The sequence below is a fragment of the Triticum urartu genome, chromosome 7, assembly GCF_003073215.2.
Source record: "Triticum urartu cultivar G1812 chromosome 7, Tu2.1, whole genome shotgun sequence".
Classification (NCBI taxonomy): domain Eukaryota; kingdom Viridiplantae; phylum Streptophyta; class Magnoliopsida; order Poales; family Poaceae; genus Triticum; species Triticum urartu.
In genome coordinates, this window is record NC_053028.1 from 132,788,307 (window position 1) to 132,808,039 (window position 19,733).

The 19,733-nt window shown below is 41.4% G+C and overlaps 1 long non-coding RNA gene across 1 annotated transcript; it reads right to left on the minus strand.

Moving 5' to 3' along the window:
• Positions 1-3,101: 3,101 nt before the first annotated feature.
• On the minus strand, positions 3,102-10,706 carry LOC125520070. The gene is made up of 6 exons (XR_007288407.1): positions 10,047-10,706; positions 6,446-6,508; positions 6,216-6,370; positions 4,795-4,842; positions 3,661-3,720; positions 3,102-3,567 (listed from the first exon to the last, which is right to left on the minus strand). It is a non-coding gene; the product is annotated as an uncharacterized LOC125520070 (long non-coding RNA).
• Between the last annotated feature and the right edge of the window lie 9,027 nt (positions 10,707-19,733).

A 19,733-nucleotide genomic window follows, 5' to 3' on the forward strand; every position in this document is an offset into this window, starting at 1 on the left:
TATTCTTGCAAAATAATTACTACTATATTATTTGTCATGCAATTTTCATTGATTTCTAAACTGATGTACTACTAAAGATATGCCCGAACACCCTCTATTTTTGTATGTGTAAAATTGTGGCACCCCTCGTTACTAAGATCTTATGTCTGCCACAGCGAAAAAAATAGTTATATGTTTTATCCAAAACACGAAGGAAGCTAATGAACCTAGACAGAAAAAGCGAAATCACTAATTAATGAGTACTCATTGCAAAAAGCACTCCACTTTCCCAGGTCGCGACAAGTGGCGCACATGCAGCGCACCACTTGTCGCAACCTGGGAGTTTTCCCTTTTTTCGTAGATCCGTTTATTCAAAACGTTTTATCTCTTAAACCGTGCGTCCAAATCTCGAACCGTTTTCATTGTTGGATTCCTCGCGTCGAGATCTTCAAAACTAGATCTCATGTTGATAGATTTTGACGAACTTTTTTTTCATGAAAAAAACGGATGAAAAAAACCGGGCCGGAAGCATGGTTTTTTCCCTTACCGAAAAAGGCACGTCCGTGCCTCTCGCGAAATCACAACCGTGCCTCTCGCGGAAGCAAAACCATGACTCTCGCAAAAGAAAAAAAAACAGAAAACGTGTTTTTTTTCGTTTCCAAAAGGCACGGCCGTGACTCTTGCTAAAGCACAACCGTGCCTCTCGCGGAAGAAAAACCGTGACTTTCGCGAAAGGAAAAAATGCATTTTTTCACGCAAAAAAAAAATTCCCGAATTTTTTTTGATCAAAAAGCTAAGAAAGACCGGGGGAAAACCAAAACGTCAAAAAACCCGGAAAAAAAACCATTTAAAAAGCCGAAAACACGTGCGGAAAAATAAAAAAAAACAAAATCCGAAGGAAGCATCCAGAGCGCGACACGTGGCAAATGGCTGAGAGCGCGCCAAGTGGCGCTGATCGTTGCGAGGCTCCCGAAAAAGCGAACTAGTTGCTCCCCAGAAAAAGTAGACGAGAAACACGTAATTCTGAAGAAGAAAAAACATGGTAGGGGGAAAAGATATAGACTAGAGTAAACCGATGTTCTTTTATGAATAAATAAAAATTTGTCAAAGAAAATAAATACACTGGTCTCGATTGAGATATAAAAAAGAAACTCATGAGGAAAAAACTTCAGAAAAAAGTCACGAGGAAACAATGTTGGAGAGGGACGTACGGGGTACGCATCGACATGTTGCCTCTCGCGGCGGCACTTAGGATCGATCACCGGTCACGCACACAAAATTAGTCCCAACGTACGTACGTGTCACCTCCATTTATATTATACTAGCAAAAGGGCCCATGCGTTGTAACGGAAGATTTTTTTCATAATCTTCAATGGCCATGGCCACGCTTTGTTGCATCATCAAGATACACTATCACTCTCAATTTCGTGGAACCATGAACAATTTTTAAAATCATGATCATTTTTTAAAACTCGTGCACATATTTGAAATCATGTACATTTTTAAAATTGTTAACACTTTTTCAAAGTTTTTAACATTAAATCATGATCATTTTTTAAAACTCGTGCACATATTTGAAATCATGAACATTTTTAAAATTGTTAACACTTTTTCAAAGTTTTTAACATTTTCCAAAATCAAGAATATTTTTTGAATTCATGAACATTTTAAAATTGTTAACACTTTTTCAAAGTTTTTAACATTTTCCAAAATCAAGAATATTTTTTGAATTCATGAACATTTTAAAATTGTGAACATTTTTTATTTTATGTGCAAATGGACGAACCAAATGATGGATGAAAATCTGGTAATAAGCAACATATAAAAAAAAGGAGTAAGAAACATCCGTGTCTTTAATAGAAAAATGAAAGTACTAATTAAGGGTGCAACATAAAAATAATTTTAAAAATAATTAACATGGAAGATAACATTATATTTAGAATGTACAAAATTTTCTAGGCGATTTTCATATTTAGCATGCTAAATTTAAAGTTGGGGTTTGAAGGATATGAATATTTTAAAAAAATACTTGAATCTGCAAAAAAAAAGTTAAAAGAGAATATTGTGGCCGTATTGTACTGTGTAGACACACTGTTAAGAGACACTTGGCAAGGTAGCTCTATACTACGGCAATTGAAATTCGCGAAAAAAAGGGGTACTGTGTAGACACACTGTTAAGAGACACTTGGCAAGGTAGCTCTATACTACGGCAATTGAAATTCGCGAAAAAAAGGGTGCAAAAATGGGGATGACCAGGTTTCGAACCGAGGTCTCCTGGATTGTGGAGAAAGGACTAGGCCAGTAAGCTGGTTTGTTCGGTTGTGTTTTGTAAGGGCATTTTCTTACATGAACCAAGCTCTATCGGTGGCGGGTTAAGAAAGAGAAAAACGAATCGTTTTTCTATTTACGAGTGGTATAGGTGAGTAATTTTTACCAACTTAGAGGGTAATTTTAATAACGGACGACCAGAAGCGGTAGCCGCTTTATTAGTAGGTAAAGATAACAACAATTGACCATGAATCCGACTGGACTTCCATAAAAAAAAATCCGACTAGACTTCGAAACGTTCTTTTTTTTAGCATCAGTACAGACACAAGCGCTCATATACACGTGTATATACTCACTCCTATGAACGCACACACGCACACCCTACCTCTATGAGCACCTCCGAGAGACTGAGCCGGCATATCATCTTGAGATTTACAAAGTCACCATAGGCGCCTCGTCGTCGACGGGAACGTCTCCTCCCACTAAAAGCGCATCGCCGGAAATCCTGAAATAAATTCAGGAATAATACGAGCATTAGGATTTGAACCCTGGTGGATTGGGGATACCACTATCCACCTAACCAACTCAACCACGTTCTTTCTGCTACACGCATATAGGTGTGGTGGGAAAAAAAAGCGGAGCGATTATCTTCTCTACTCCTAATGTCTGAGTATCTTCTCTTCTACTCCTAATGTCTGAGTATGTAAGTAGTTCGTTCGCTTCGTTTGTTCCCACCGTCCCATCGATCTCCCGATCCCTCCCCCCCACCGATTTTTTACTTCCCACCGAAAACCGAGACCGGTTTTATTTCATGCATCACAAGAACCAAGCCAAACGTTCCCTCCCCTTCCATATAAAACAACAAACCTTCCATCCTTTCCTTCAATTTACGACACCAATCAAATCAAAACATATGGAATCATATCGGAAAATTCCATCACGAGAAGCTTCCATAAACAACAGTTTAATCTAATATTTTTGCTCTTTCCATATACAACAAAATCCTATCTTCCGAGCGGGGCTGGCAAGGCCTGATTCTCCACGCTTCCAGGTTTGCGTTTGGATCATGTGTATTTGAACAGTTTCTTCAAAGTTTGCCGTCAGATCAGGTGTGCGGTGCCGGCGTGGCTGCTAGCGACATGTTATGACACAGGTTCTCCACGCTTAGTAACCTGTACACAGTTCACTTCTGGTTAAACTAATGCGGGAAGAGACTGGGTTAACTATACAACTGTCCGATTGGTGGTGTGACATAGCCCCAACTGTTCGTCCGATTAGTACATGGTCCTCACTGTTCTTGTGTGCTACCGAGGCATATACCTGTTCAAAGTAAGTAGTCAACTGCTTTAAGTATACAACCAATGCATAGCAAGGCTTGACATATGTATACATTCAACCCTTTCGAAAACTTACTGCTTCTCGAGAGGTATCCTAACCCCGTCTATAATTTTTGTGACGTTCTACCAAAGTAACCTGTACCAAGAACATGGCTCAGAGAGGATAATTTGCTATATACATGATTTCTATTCAACAAGCAACGCTATCAGAATAAATGCAGCACGAATATGATTGTTCAGTTTCAGATTAGCTCCATAGTGTTCCTTTTTTTTAATTATCAAGAGCTTGTTAAAATAACTGTGGTACATAATTGATATGGAATCCAGTATGCACTTATATGCACTTAGTTGCCTATCTTCAGTTTCTATATATACTGATGGAACTATCTTCAGTTAGTATATATACTTGTCACATATCAGTACTTGTCACAAATCACAAATCAGTACTTGGCACAAACCTATCTTGGTGGTCAAACATAGTGTTCCTCAAGCATGTACTGATGGAACTATCCCTGCCATTTATTTATATTTAGGTAAGAGTCCATGCATTTATTTGAATGGTCTGGTGGTTCAAAATCCAAATATTTGAGGAGCACATATATACATATGAGCGTTACCAATGCATACAAAAATAAATGACATGGATAATAAGAACTAGCTTTTCATGCCAGGGTGAAACTGTATGGAGAGAAGTAGAGTGATGACACCAAATCAAGAGCAAGGAGTAGACTGAAATAATTGGCAAGCACGCTTGTTACACTAACATGAAGGTCTACAGAAAAACTTCAGGATTTTGAAAATTTATTGTGTTTACAAAACAAGATCCATCTTCAGGATCTTGTTTTCTATTTACTGTTCACCAGGGAGTATATGCTCCCTGGAGCCAAAACTCCAAGCAAGTTTGTCTTGTCAGTGGCGTATGAGAAATAAGATTTGTGTCCGAGAAAAATTACTACAAATGGAGGACGAGATGATGCTGCCAGGCCAAAGCAACATTTTCATGTTGTCCCCTGACTATGCTTTTCTGTGTGGTTTCTTCTACTCTCCTTTTTTTCTTTTTTTTTTGCTTTTCTTAATCTCGACCAGCTTAGGAAGAAGAAAACTTGAACCAAAGTAGTTAATCCATTGCACAACTCAATGCATTTCAAATTGTTCTGTTGCCTCCACCAAAATCATGCAGATATAAAGATAATACAAGAAGGTTAGTTACCTTCCTTTGTGCAGGACAAGAACTCTACCCGCTGCCATTTTACGGAACCTGTAGCAAGCAATGCATTAGATGACAATGCTGGTTATTGGTCACAAAAACTGAAGAGAAGCATTATTGTACCAAACATGCCAAGAACTTACTTTACTCCTGTTCAATGTAGATTAAAGTGCGTTAAATAGAGTATACGGTACTTATTGATCTGCTTTGCCAATGACAATTGTCTATGACAGTGATGTCCTCAAATGACTTGACCCCGTTTGGTTCTCGTTCGGAAAGGGTGAATCTTGCTAAGCAACACCGACAGCGACAAATGGAGGCGACAAAGGGGCTCCGACAACCTCTTGCTGATATCACCAATGTTGATAGACTCCCCAAAGAGGGTCCAGGTATATTGAATTGATAATTGATTGGTATTTGGTGATTGTTAAATTACTAATCTGAACAATCCCTTTCGCAAGCCATTGGAGCTGGCCCACAACCATCGAGCGGCTTGTTTATTCGTGAAGCAGATGTCCCGTCTCCCTTGACCATAGAACTCCCGAAAGGGAGTCCAGGTATAACTCATCGTAATATTTAAATGCCTTCGATATTGGTGATTACTAATTTGAACAATCCCTTTCGCAAGTCGTTGCATCTGACCCACGACCACCGAGCAGCCTGATTATACATGAAGCACCAATCCCCTCTGCGTCAACCATAGAACACCACAAAGGTAGTCCAGGTATAGCTTCCGAACTCACACCTCCTTCGAATTTCTAAATATAATGAAGCGGTAAATTTAATCCATCAGAGGGGATTGTTGCGCGTAATCTGGTTTGGTATATAATTAATATATTGCAACCCTGATGGTGCATGATTTTATCCATAAATACTATTACTGTTCAAAATCGGATGCTAATGTGTGCATACCTAAAACAACAGATAGAGCTACGAGGGGCCATGCTGGCCAACGTAAAGGGACCTTATCAAAGGAAGAAAGGGATGCCATTAACGCACGGAGAAGAGCAACTTATAAGAAGAAAAAAGAAGAGCAAGGGTACCAAGAACAAAAGGATAAGTTGAACACAAAGAGACGAGAATCTTATCAGAAGAAGAAAAAGCAGGAAGACCGACAACGACAGATGGATGCGACAAATGGCCTCCGACACGCTCTTGGTGAAGACACCAATGTTAATATACTCCCCAAAGAGGGTCCAGGTATATGGAATTTGTGTAATGTTTTTAGTAAATCACCTTCAATGTTGTTTCTTACTAATTAGCAAAGTCCCTTTCGCAAGACAACCGATCTTCCCCACAACCATCAAGCGGAGTGTTTATTCGCGAAGCACCAACCCCATCGCCCGCAACCATTGAACTACCCAAAGGGAGTCTAGGTATAACTCTGAGACAATCTTTAAATGCCTTTCATATTGAATTTTTACCAATTTGAACAATCCCTTTCGCAAGCCATTGCAGCTGACTCACAACCATTGAGCGGCCTGATTATACATGAAGCAACAATCCCCTCTGCGTCAACCATAGAACTCCCCATAGGTAGTCCAGGTATTACTTCCGAACTCACACCTCCTTTGATTTTCTACAAACATAGAAACAGAAATAAGTACAAAGTTGAGTCACTTATTTTGGGACGGAGGGAGTATTACTGTTGTACCTCCAGTCAACCATGAGAGCTTTGAACTTGATTGTTCTGGTTCGGATGCTAATGTGTATAGACCTACAACAACAGGTCCAGCTATAAGGGGCTGTGAGGGCCAACGTAAAGGGACATTATCAACGGAAAAAAATAATGTCATAAATGCACGGAGACGAGCAACTTATAAAAAGTAAATAGAAGATGAAGGGTACCAAGAACAAAAGGATAAGTTGAACACACAAAGACGAGCAGCTTATGAGATGAAGACACCAAAGGACACAAACACATTAGATATTATAAATGCAAAGAGGCGAGCCGCTTACGAGAAGAAGAAGGAACAAGTAAACACGCAAAGACGGGAAACGACTCAGAAACATCGAGATAGCTTAACACCAGAGCAGAAAGGGGAGATTGGTGCTCGGCGCCGACAGCGGGAGAAAGCTATCCGGAACACCCCGTGTGCTGAATCCACCGCGATGCCTCGTCCTAATTTAGCAACCTCAGCTACGGCGATCACATGCGGTCACACCTTCAAATCTTACGGTATTCCTCGCCTGTGTACTCCACATCTTATGTTCGTATGCATTAAACAAATATTTACTTGCTCCGTGTCGGTGCAGCCGCCTACTGTGCCAATACGATGGATTATAATATCCTCATGTTGGATCCTGGGCAACAATCCCATGGTGAACAAATTGATCGTGCTCCTGCTGTCACCAAGAGCCCCGCATACATTCGAAACACCGAAACCGACGGTACTTATCCCATCATGAACCATCTTTCATTTTGTAAACATTCTACAGTTGTTTATGACAACTCAAAAATGTTGCAGGTGCCTACCTAAGTAGAACCTTCGGTGACGGGGCTGTAGATGACGACCCAGTCAAAATCGATGATCACCTGAAAAGTGTCGACCAGCTAACCAGTGATCCGGTAACAATAGCGGATAATGGAGCGGACGAGCAGAGTCATGAGTCCAGAGCGAGGCATAGGATGAGAGAGCGAGCTTGCAAGGGAAGTATGGCGGCGAACAAGCATCAGGAGAAAATTGGCAAGCAAAAAACATCACCGAAGGTACCACGTGGTGAGAGGAATGCTCTACTAGATCGGCGTAATGCAAGGTTTGCAGGTAGGGTGAGGACCCCAACCGTCAGGTCCATCTCCATACCGGAAATGAGCTCAAGTGGAAAACTTACCGTAGTGGAAGCACACGGTGCCTCGACCTCATCTAGCACACCGGAGTACACGATCAGAAGTGAAGGTAACACTCCCACTTACTCTCCTTGCGTCCCTTGAGACTGAACCCTCATTTATTGGTTTCACACCTGAGCAGACGACATGGACGCTTACCTTAGTCGTCTCATGAATGATAATGTCAACCCTGACAACCTCTTTGACGATGAGTATTACCTGTTTGCTGGTGAAGGTATGTACACCCACTTGAGCAACATCCACCCGTTGGGAATATCACTAATTTTAAACATTGTTTGCAGGCTCATATGCTGATGACATGGAGCACGACGAATTGGTAGACTCAAGTCACAATACCTATGTCGACCATGATCCATTGGACTATGTCTACTCAAACCTCCCAGACCACACACACATCCTGAAGCACGCCACAAATTGCGATCACCGCAAGGCCAAGAAGTTTGTGTCCGAGGCCTCGGGATTCTGCTGTCGCAGTGGGCAGATCCAACTGAAGCAACCGGAGCCCATCCCGGAGCTAATGAGGCTTTGGTCTAGCATGGATGCGGATTCAAGGCATTTTCGGGAGAACATACGGTTCTTCAACGGCCACTTCTCCTTCACAACCCTTGGTGTTAGCCTTGATGAAAGCTACACAAACATGAAGTCTGGGGTGTACACGTTCCGGGCGCATGGCACCATCTACCACAATGTTCATTCCTTCGGGCCAACGTCACGTCCAGATCATCTACAGTTGTACTTCTACGATGATGACCTAGGCCTAACCCATCGCAAGGCTGCCACCGAGCAATTAGACCAGGATGTCGTCAGAAAGTTAGTGGACATACTCAGAGAAAACCCGTACTCCCAGCAGTTTAGGAGTTTGGGTGCGCACAGGGACAACCTCGACGATTATAGGATAGATCTCAACACTGACTAGAGACTAGACCAACGGAAGTATAATAGACCTCTGTCATCTGAGGTCGCTACAATTTGGGTGGAGGGCACTAACCTAGCGAGGAGGTTTGATCGTAGGATCACACTTTGCGGGAATGACAACCAGAGGCACAATATACATGTGACGGCTGGCTCGTATGACCCGCTCTCTTACCCACTCTTCTACCCAAGGGGGGAGCTCGGTTGGCACCCGAAACTTCCTAAACGTGATGTCAATTGGCCGGTTGTGCAACAACCAAGAGGTAGACGTGATGATGATGATGATGATGATGAGGATGCAGGTAAGCCTTATGCGTATTCTATCGTTTAGATGAATTGTATACTTCTTATATGAATCCTAATGTCCGCGTTACTCATCCATGTGCAGAGGGGAATAGCAGGTTATGCGTCTCGGTGAGAGACTACTACTGTTACATGCTCCAGACATGACCTGGTATATTCAATCCCATACTTTGTGGAGCACGATTGCTCCAGCAATGGGGGTGGACATGTACATCAAGATTGAGAGTTGTAGGTTGAAATGGTACAGGAAGAACCAGACAAAGATCCGTGCCGACCTGTATAAAGGAGTTGTTGATGCAATTACATCTGGGGAGACCCGAGCAAGCGCTGTTGGAGTAAGGATAGTGCTCCCTGGAACGTACCCAGGTGGCGACCGCGACATGAAGCGGAGGCATATGGATGCCATGGCAATTGTCCATACCTACGGGAAGCCTGACATCTTCTTGACCATGACCTGCAACCCTAACTGGGAAGAGATAACGAATGAGTTGTTTCCTGGTCAGACAGCGCAAGACCGACCTGATCTTGTGGCTCGTGTGTTCCATGGCAAGCTAGAGGCTATGAAAGAGATGTTGTTCAAGAAGAATATCTTGGGTGTTGTTGTCGCTCATGTATACGTAGTCGAGTTCCAGAAGAGGGGCCTCCCCCACGCACACTTTTTGTTGATCATGGATTCTGCCTATAAGCTTGTCGTTCCAGAGCAGTACGATCGACTCATTTCTACCGAGCTCCCAGACAAGCAGAAGTATCCCGAACTCCACGCCTTGGTGGTGAAACATATGATGCACGGACCATGCGGTGCTCTCAACCCGAAAAATGTGTGCATGCAACAGAACAAGTGCAAGTGCAGATACCCGCGGCCGTTCAATGAAAACACGACACCTTTAGAAGTGTTTGGCATGTTATGCATCTCCGAAAATATTTAAATCAGACCCCATGCGTGGAACAGCTTGTTCTGCCTGATATATGTGTGCAACATGTCAGATGCAAATAATTCGATCAACTAATTATTTAGTCTAACCAACATTGTGCTAAGCAATCAATCAATCAATTTATGTACTGGTTCATATGCCAACAAATCTACAAACATCCCTGGTAAATACTGGAGCCAACACCTCCACAAACCCGTGTGAGCTGCAACCTCCGCACACAGAATTGCCTGCTATTGATTGAAGAGGAAGAGTAGCTATACCTGGTACGGCTCTATGAACTGTTCTCATCCGCGTCGACCTCATCCGAAGCCTCGACGGCCACATGTCTGTGAAGCCGGTGTACACCATCCTGCTCATGTCGCTGGCACGGCAGGCTCGACAAAGGGGCGGGTGTCGATTTGGGGAGAGGATGACTTGTCCAGGAGGCGGTAGAGGCACGGGAAGGACCCGGCGCCGCTGGAGGCGGCGAGGACAAGTCGAGCACTGCCAAGCGCGGCCGCGAGATTGGCGAGGTCGGCGCGAGCAGGGCAGTCGGCGAACACGGCATGGGCAGGGAGGCGGCGAGGTGCTTCCGAGGAGAGCGAGCGGCGGTCGAGGAGGCCGAGGATCAGGGCGAGGCGGAGGCTGCGGCTAGCGGCGGGAGAAGACTGTCCTTCCACCGCCGGCGGTGGCGACCTTTGTGTGATGTTGGTCGCCGGTTGTGTGCGCATCTAGCCGCCGTCAGATGAGTGGAGGGGAGCTGGGGAGGAGATGAGAGGGGGCGGCGGTGCGAGACGAGGTCGCCGGCTGTGGAGGCGAGAGTGGAGGGGGTGGAGTGGGTGACTCGCCGAGATCTGGCATCGTGAGTGGACTGGGAGTCTGGGAGTGGAGAGAGTGAGGGGATCAGGGGAGGGAGACATGTGCTGGTTGGGCTTGGGTCGTGCGGGGAAGGAGAGGTTGGGTGCTGTTTTTCTTTGTTTTTTAGGGGTAGATTGGGTGCTGGTTGGGCCGTGTTGGTAGCTGATTTGGGCATACAAAAACAAATATATATTAAAGCGTATACATATATTAATTAAACATGGGGCATACAAAAAAATATTTTTTATACTTATTAGATATATTCAAAGTATCACACAAAAAACACAATTTTGAGAGAAGAAACCAAATATACTTGGTTTGTGTTGGATTGCTTGCATGCTTTTATCTTTCGTCGGACAATTTTCCTTAGCCTATATAAATAAATTAAAATGATTCAAGAAATTTCAGATGACTGCTTATTTATATATGAACATTATAGTTGGTTGTTTTCTCCGAGATAAATGCAACGTCTTTTTTAATAATATGAAAAACGGGTCTTCGATTTTACAAAATAAAATAGTTGTGTTAGTTTCACTTTTATTTTTATTGTATATATTATATATGTTTCTTTCATCAGAGATAAAAAGTGATGGGTTTCGACATACACACTGATGTAACGATGACTGACCTGACTGAAACACTACGAGAAGAGGTGCATATAGCTAATCTTTGTATGTATAATACAAAAGGTGTATTCTTTATGTATTTTTTCTAGAATATAGGAGACATAGATATGGAATTTGGAGATGCACAAAAGGAATCCATCGACAAGGGTTCCGAAGCGACGTCACTAAAAGGGGGCTTCATCGAATTTTTTATAACATAATGATGTGGAAGCGGTGATATCTCATAAAAATCAAAAAAGAATGCCAATTTAAATGTTACCGCGCAAGGTATTCTTTTTCAATGTTGTTATCGATCTTTCCTTCGTCATATTGCCTAATTCACTCGTTTTTGTATCATGCCGACAGACTATGTTTGTACACATTGTTAATTTTCTATTTTGTGATCACTTTACATTACAAGTGAAGTGAACTTCAATTATTATGCACTTGTGACCATGTTACATTGTCTCTACATATGGTCTCTACCTGTGAAATTTAGCATGCATTATCTTTACATAACTTTAGAAAAATATTTCGGAAGCCCGTGGCAACGCACGGGCATTCTACTAGTACAAGAAAGGAAAAAAACATGCAATTTTGTGCTTAGAAAAAGTAGAGAATCTGGGTACGCGTTGGGAACGTGGGCTGTGGCGACACATCTATGTCTTGCATGGGCGACTGCCGCGGTCCGCCTCTACAGCGGCGGCGACATCGCCGTTGCTTCTCCGAACCCCCTCCGTCTGCATGGCAGTAGGGCCGTCGTAATTATCTCTGGCCTATTTGCTTCGTCGGATCGATTGTTTTCTCTCCGCCCCGTCCATGAGCGTTACTTCATGCCTGGGCATTTGTCGATGTCCTAGCCGGCTCCTTCGGGTGGTCTAGTGCTTTTCCAGTCCGTGGACCATGGGCATGTACAATGGTGCTATCTTAGAAGTGCCACTTAGGATAAATGATGAGGTGGAGGAGAGAGAACTCATAAGAAAAGACTTGTCTTCTCTTATTTAAGATAAGACAAAAGATGATCTCTTAGCACAATTTGTCTCATCATGTTTTAAGGAATTGCTAGTGATTGAAGATAAGGGTAAGATATAACCCATTGTAGACATATTTTTTTATCATATCTAAATTACATGCAAAACTTAAGATAAGATTGTCTTATCTACCATTGTACATGCCCTAAGAGTCTTTGCATTGTTGTGTTGTCCTGTTGGAGTGGTTGCTCTTAGTTGTACGGCAAGTACGTGCATGTGCCATTGATCTGGACCGTCTGGACAAAGAATTGGTTTTGGTTTTGGTTTGTTTCAACAAGGTGTTCGGTCGTCGGGCCTTCTCGGTGCCCTGACAGTTCGATCGCTTCTGGATTTTTCAGAGGCGTTTTGACCCCGATGTGATTTTCCTGTCTGAAACACATTTGGATAATGATAAGGCATAGGGTCTGATGCGGAAACTAAAGTTTGATCATAGACTGGTGGCTCCTAGTATAGATGGAAGAAAGGGTGGACTATTATTAGTCTAGAAGGAGGTGAGGATCTACTCCCGGACTACTACCCTTGAGTTTATTGATGTGTCCATGGAAGAACATGATGGGCGCATGTGGAGGATGACATGAATATATGGCGATCCTAGATGGGATCATAAGGAAAGGACCTAACCAACCTTACGCTCTGTTTGGATGTAGATATTGATGAGCTTGGCATTGAATTGGCTCCAATGGCAGTATCACAAGACATTGTTATTGAACTTCAATGCCAACTTTTTGTTTGGTTATACATGTATTGGGCAGTTGGAATCTGAAGAGAGCAACAAATTATAACTTTTGTTTGGATGGCAAGGTATTGAATTGCGAAGCTCCTATTGTCAGACTCTTCCCCCTCACATCTGGTTTGTGTGTACTCGGCCCTCGATCGGTCTCCACCTCCCTACCACCGACGCTCCTCTACGCGTCCAATCCCTATCAGCCGTCGTGCTCTGTTCCATACCTCGCGCGACCTCTCTCTCCTCCACGAGCAGCACCATCTCTGCCTCAATCTCGATCCAGAAGCAGAGAGGGAGGTTGCTAGCTAACAGGAGCAGCTCACACCTCAATAGGACCTACAGGCTTTCGACCTACACATTGGCCTTCTCCGGTGGCTGCCCTTACTCTCCGACCACCTCCACCCCCTCCCCCCCCCGCACCCTCCTGCTCTAAACGGCTGGCGCCTCCATGACGGCGTCCAGGGCCTCATCCTCAGGGGCGTCTAGCTCAGCGGCGCCCACGGCGACGGATTTGGTTGAGTCGGACGCGGCAAGGGAGGCGAGCAGGAGGTGTAGGCGGCGCACGGGGGCCGAAAAGAGGAGTAGGAGAAACGGGGCAGGGCCTAGTGATAGATAGAATATTTTTGGTATTTTTGATATAAAGATGCAAAGTAAAAAGTAAAGGCAAAGTAAATAGCAAAACAATATAAAAGTGATGGAGATTGATATGATGAGAATAGACCCGGGGGCCATAGGTTTCACTAGTGGCTTCTCTCAAGAGCATAAGTATTCTACGGTGGGTGAACAAATTACTGTTGAGCAATTGATAGAATTGTGCATAATTATGAGAATATCTAGGCATGATCATGTATATAGGCGTCACGTCCGTGACAAGTTGATCGAAACGATTCTGCATCTACTACTATTACTCCACTCATCGACCGCTATCCAGCATGCATCTAGAGTATTAAGTTAAAAACAAAGTAACGCCTTAAGCAAGATGACATGATGTAGAGAGATAAATTCATGCAATATGAAATAAACCCCATCTTGTTATCCTTGATGGCAACGGTACAATACGTGCCTTGCTGCCCCTTCTGTCACTGGGTAAGGACACCGCAAGATCGAACCCAAAGCTAAGCACTTCTCCCATGGCAAGAACTACCAATCTAGTTGGCCAAACCAAACGGATAATTCAAAGAGACTTGCAAAGATAACCAATCATACATAAAAGAATTCAAAGAAGATTCAAATATTATTCATAGATAGACTTGATCATAAACCCACAATTCATTGGTCTCAACAAACACACCGCAAAAAGAAGATTACATCGAATAGATCTCCACAAGAGAGGGGGAGAACTTTGTATTGAGATTCAAAGAGAGAGAAGAAGCCATCTAGCTACTAACTATGGACCCGAAGGTCTGAGGTAAACTACTCACACTTCATCGGAGAGGCTATGATGATGTAGAAGCCCTCCGTGATGACGGCCCTCTTCCGGCGGAGCTCCGGAACAGGCCCCAAGATGGGATCTCGTGGATACAGAAAGTTGCGACGGTGGAATTAGGTTTTTGGCTCATGTTCTGATCGTTTGGGGGTACGTGTGTATATATAGGAGGAAGGAGTACGTCGGTGGAGCATCGAGGGGCCCACGAGGCAGGGGGGCGCGCCCTAGGGGGGGCGCCCCCCACCCTCTTGAGCACCTCTTTGCTTCCTTGCAGTAGGGTCCAAGTCTCCTGGATCACGTTCGGTGAGAAAATCATGTTCCTGAAGATTTTATTCCGTTTGGACTCCGTTTGATATTCCGTTTATCTGAAACAGGCAAAAAAACAACAATTCTGGGCTGGGCCTCCGGTTAATAGGTTAGTCCCAAAAATAATATAAAAGTGGAAAATAAAGCCCAATATAGTCCAAAACAGTAGATAATATAGCATGGTGCAATCAAAAATTATAGATACGTTGGAGACGTATCAGGCATCCCCAAGCTTAATTCCTGCTCGTCCTCGAGTAGGTAAATGATAAAAAGAGAATTTTTGATGCGGAGTGCTACCTGGCATAATTTCAATGTAAATCTTCTTAATTGTGGTATGAATATTCATATTAGAAAGATTCAAGACAAAAGTTTATATTGACATAGAAAATAATAATACTTCAAGCATACTAACAAAGCAATTATGTCTTCTCAAAATAACATGGCCAAAGAAAGTTATCCCTACAAAATCATATAGTCTGGCTATGCTCCATCTTCCCCACACAAAGTATTTAAATCATGCACAACCCCGATGACAAGCCAAGCAATTGTTTCATACTCTAACTTTTTCAAAACTTTTTCAATCTTCACGCAATACATGAGCGCGAGCCATGGATATAGCACTATAGGTGGAATAGAATGGTGGTTGTGGAGAAGACAAAAAGGGAGAAGATAGTCTCACATCAACTAGGCGTATCAACGGGCTATGGAGATGCCCATCAATAGATATCAATGTGAGTGAGTAGGGATTGCCATGCAACGGATGCACTAGAGCTATAAGTATATGAAAGCTCAAAAAGAAACTAAGTGGGTCAACTTGCTTGCTCATGAAGACCTAGGGCAATTTGAGGAAGCCCATCATTGGAATATACAAGCCAAGTTCTTATAATTAAAGATTCCCACTAGTATATGAAAGTGATAACATGAGATTTTCTCTACTATGAAGATCATGGTGCTACTTTGAAGCACAAGTGTGGTAAAAGGATAGTAACATTGTCCCTTCTCTCTTTTTCTCTCATTTTTTATATGTTTTTATTTTTATATGGCCTTTCTATTTTTTATGGCCTTTCTCTCTTTTTTTATTTGGGCTTCTTTGGCCTCTCTTTTTTTTCGTCCGGAGTCTCATCCCGACTTATGGGGGAATCATAGTCTCCATCATTCTTTCCTCACTGGGACAATGCTCTAATAATGATGATCATCACACTTTTATTTTTCTTATAACTCAACAATTACAACTCGATACTTAGAACAAAATATGACTCTATGTGAATGCATCCGGCGGTGTACCGGGATATGCAATATGACAATGATGAATGTGTCATGAACGGAACAATGGAAAGTTGCATGGCAATATATCTCGGAAGGGCTATGGAAATGCCATAATAGGTAGGTATGGTGGCTGTTTTGAGGAAGGTATATGGTAGGTGTATGATACCGGCGAAAGTTGCGCGGTATTAGAGAGGCTAGCAAGGGTGGAAGGGTGAGAGTGCGTATAATCCATGGACTCAACATTAGTCATAAAGAACTCATATAATTATTGCAAAAATTTAGAAGTTATCAAAGCAAAGTATTACGCGCATGCTCCTAGGGGGATAGATTGGTAGGAAAAGACCATCGCTCGTCCCCGACCGCCACTCATAAGGAAGACAATCAATAAATAAATCATGCTCCGACTTCATCACATAACGGTTCACCATACATGCATGCTACGGGAATCACAAACTTTAACACAAGTATTCTTTAAATTCACAACTACTCAACTAGCATGACTTTAATATTATCACCTCCATATCTCAAAACAATTATCATGCTTCAATCTTTTCTTAGTATTCAACACACTCAAAAGAAAGTTTCACAAATCTTGAATACCAAGCATATTATTATTAGGCAAATTACCATGCTATTAAGAGACTCTCAAATTAATTTAAGTGAAGCATGAGAGATCAATAGTTTCTTTAAAACATATCCACCACCGTGCTCTAAAAGGTCTAAGTGAAGCACATAGAGAAAAATTGTAACGCTCAAAAGATATAAGTGAAGCACATAGAGCAAAACTATGATGCTCAAAAGATATAAGTGAAGCACATAGAGCAGAATTATCTAGCTCAAAAGATATAAGTGAAGCACATAGAGCAAAATTATCTAGCTCAAAAGATATAAGTGAAGCACATAGAGTATTCTATCAAATTTTAATTCATGTATGGCTCTCTCAAAAGGTGTGTACAGCAATGATGATTGTGGTATACTAGCAAACAAAGACACAAATAATACAAGACGCTCCAAGCAAAACACATATCATGTTGGTGAATAAAAATATAGCTCCAAGTAAATTACCGATGGAAGTGGACGAAAGAGGGGATGCCTTCCGGGGGCATCCCCAAGCTTTGACTTTTTGGTGTCCTTGGATTATCTTGGGGGTGCCATGGGCATCCCCAAGCTTAGGCTCTTACCACTCCTTGTTACATGATCCATCAAAAGAATTCACCCAAAACTTGAAAACTTCACAACACAAAACTCAAAATAGAAAACTCGTGAGCTCTGTTAAGGAAAGAAAACAAAATACCACTTCAAGGTACTGTAATGAACTCATTCTTTATTTATATTGGTGTTAAACCTACTGTATTCCAACTTCTCTATGGATTATAAACTATTTTACTAGCCATAGATTCATCAAAATAAGCAAACAACACACGAAAAACAGAATCTATCAAAAGCAGAACAGTCTGTAGTAATCTGTAGCTAGCGCAAGATCTGGAACCCCAAAAATTCTAAAATAAATTGCTGGACGTGAGTCATTTATCTATTAATCATATGCAAAAAGAATTAACTAAATAGAACTCTTCAAATAAAAATGACAGCAGTTCTCGTGAGCACTAAAGTTTCTGTTTTTTACAGCAAGTTCAATCAAAACTTTCCCCAAGTCTTCCCAACGGTTCTACTTGGCACAAACACTAATTAAACACAAAAAGCACAACCAAAACAGAGGCTAAATAATTTATTTATTACTAAACAGGAGCAAAAATTAAGGAATAAAAATAAAATTGGGTTGCCTCCCAACAAGCGCTATCGTTTAACGCCCCTAGCTAGGCATAACAAGCAAGAATAGATCTAGGTATTGCCATCTTTGGTAGGCAATCCATAAGTGGCTCTCATGATAGTTTCATATGGTAATTTTATTTTCTTTCTTGGAAAGTGTTTCATGCCCTTTTTTAATGGAAATTGAAATCTAATATTCTGTTCCTTCATATCAATAATCGCACCAACCGTTCTAAGGAAAGGTCTACCAAGAATAATAGGGCAAGAAGGATTGCAATCTATATCAAGAACAATGAAATCTACGGGCACATAATTCCTATTTACAACAATAAGAACATCATTAATTCTTCCCATAGGTTTCTTAATAGTGGAATCCGCAAGATGCAAGTTTAGAGAGCAATCATCAAAATTACGGAAATCTAGTAAATCACACAAAGTCTTGGGAATAGTAGAGACACTAGCACCCAAATCACACAAAGCATAAAACTCATGATCTTTAATTTTAATTTTAATAGTTGGTTCCCACTCATCATAGAGTTTTCTAGGGATAGAAACTTTCAACTCAAGTTTTTCTTCATAAGATTGCATCAAGGCATCAACAATATGTTCGGTAAAGGCTTTATTTCGACTATAAGCATGTGGAGAATTTAGCACGGATTGCAACAAGGAAATACAATCAATCAAAGAGCAATTTTCATAATTAAATTCCTTGGAATCCAATATAGTGGGTTTAGCAACATCTAGATTTTTATTTCTTTCTATCCCACTTTCATCAATTTCATCATTAAGATCTAAACACTCCGAATTTGTAAAACGCCTTTTAGGTAAAGGAAGATCATATTCAGTTTCATCAAGATTCATATTGCAAAATAAAGATTTAATTGGAGACACATCAATAACTTTTAGATCTTCATCTTGATTTTCATAGGAATTGGAAGAACACGCTTTAATAAAGGCATCTTTGGAAGCACGCATCCTAGCGGTTCTTTCCTTACACTCATCAATTGAAATTCTCATGGCTTTTAGAGACTCATTAATATCATGCTTAGGTGGAATAGATCTAAGTTTCAAAGCATCAACATCAAGAGCAATTCTATCAACGTTCCTAGCCAAATCATCAATCTTGAGCATTTTTTCTTCAATCATAGCATTAAAATTATTTTGCGAAGAAATAACTTCTTTAATATTAGATTCGAAATCAGAGGGCATCTTATTATAATTTCCATAAGAGTTGTTGTAGGAATTCCCATAATTATTAGAAGGATTACTAGGATATGGCCTAGGATTAAAATTCCCTCTATAAGCGTTGTTACCAAAATTATTCCTACCGACAAAATTCACATCCATGGATTCATTATTATTATCAATCAAAGTATACAAAGGCATATCATTAGGATCAGAAGAAACACTCTTAGTAGCAAATAATTTCATAAGTTCATCCATCTTCCCACTCAACACGTTAATTTCTTCTATCACATGCACTTTTTTATTAGAAGTTCTTTCAGTGTGCCATTGAGAATAATTAACCATAATATTATCTAGGAGTTTAGTAGCATCTCCTAAAGTGGTTTCCATAAAAGTGCCTCCCGCGGCCGAATCTAAAAGATTTCTAGAAGCAAAATTCAATCCGGCATAAATTTTTTGTATAATCATCCACAAATTCAAACCATGAGTAGGGCAATTACGTATCATTAATTTCATTCTCTCCCAAGCTTGTGCAACATTTTCATGATCAAGTTGTTTAAAGTTCATTATATCGTTTCTAAGAGAGATGATCTTAGCGGGAGGAAAATACTTATAGTAGAGATAAAAGCATCTTTGCATTTGTTCCATGAATCAATACTATTCTTAGGCAAAGACGAAAACCAAGTTTTAGCACGATCTCTAAGCGAAAAAGGAAATAGCTTCAATTTGGTGACATCATTATTGACGTATTTTTTCTTTTGCATATCACATAAATAAACGAAGCTATTCAGATGAGTAGC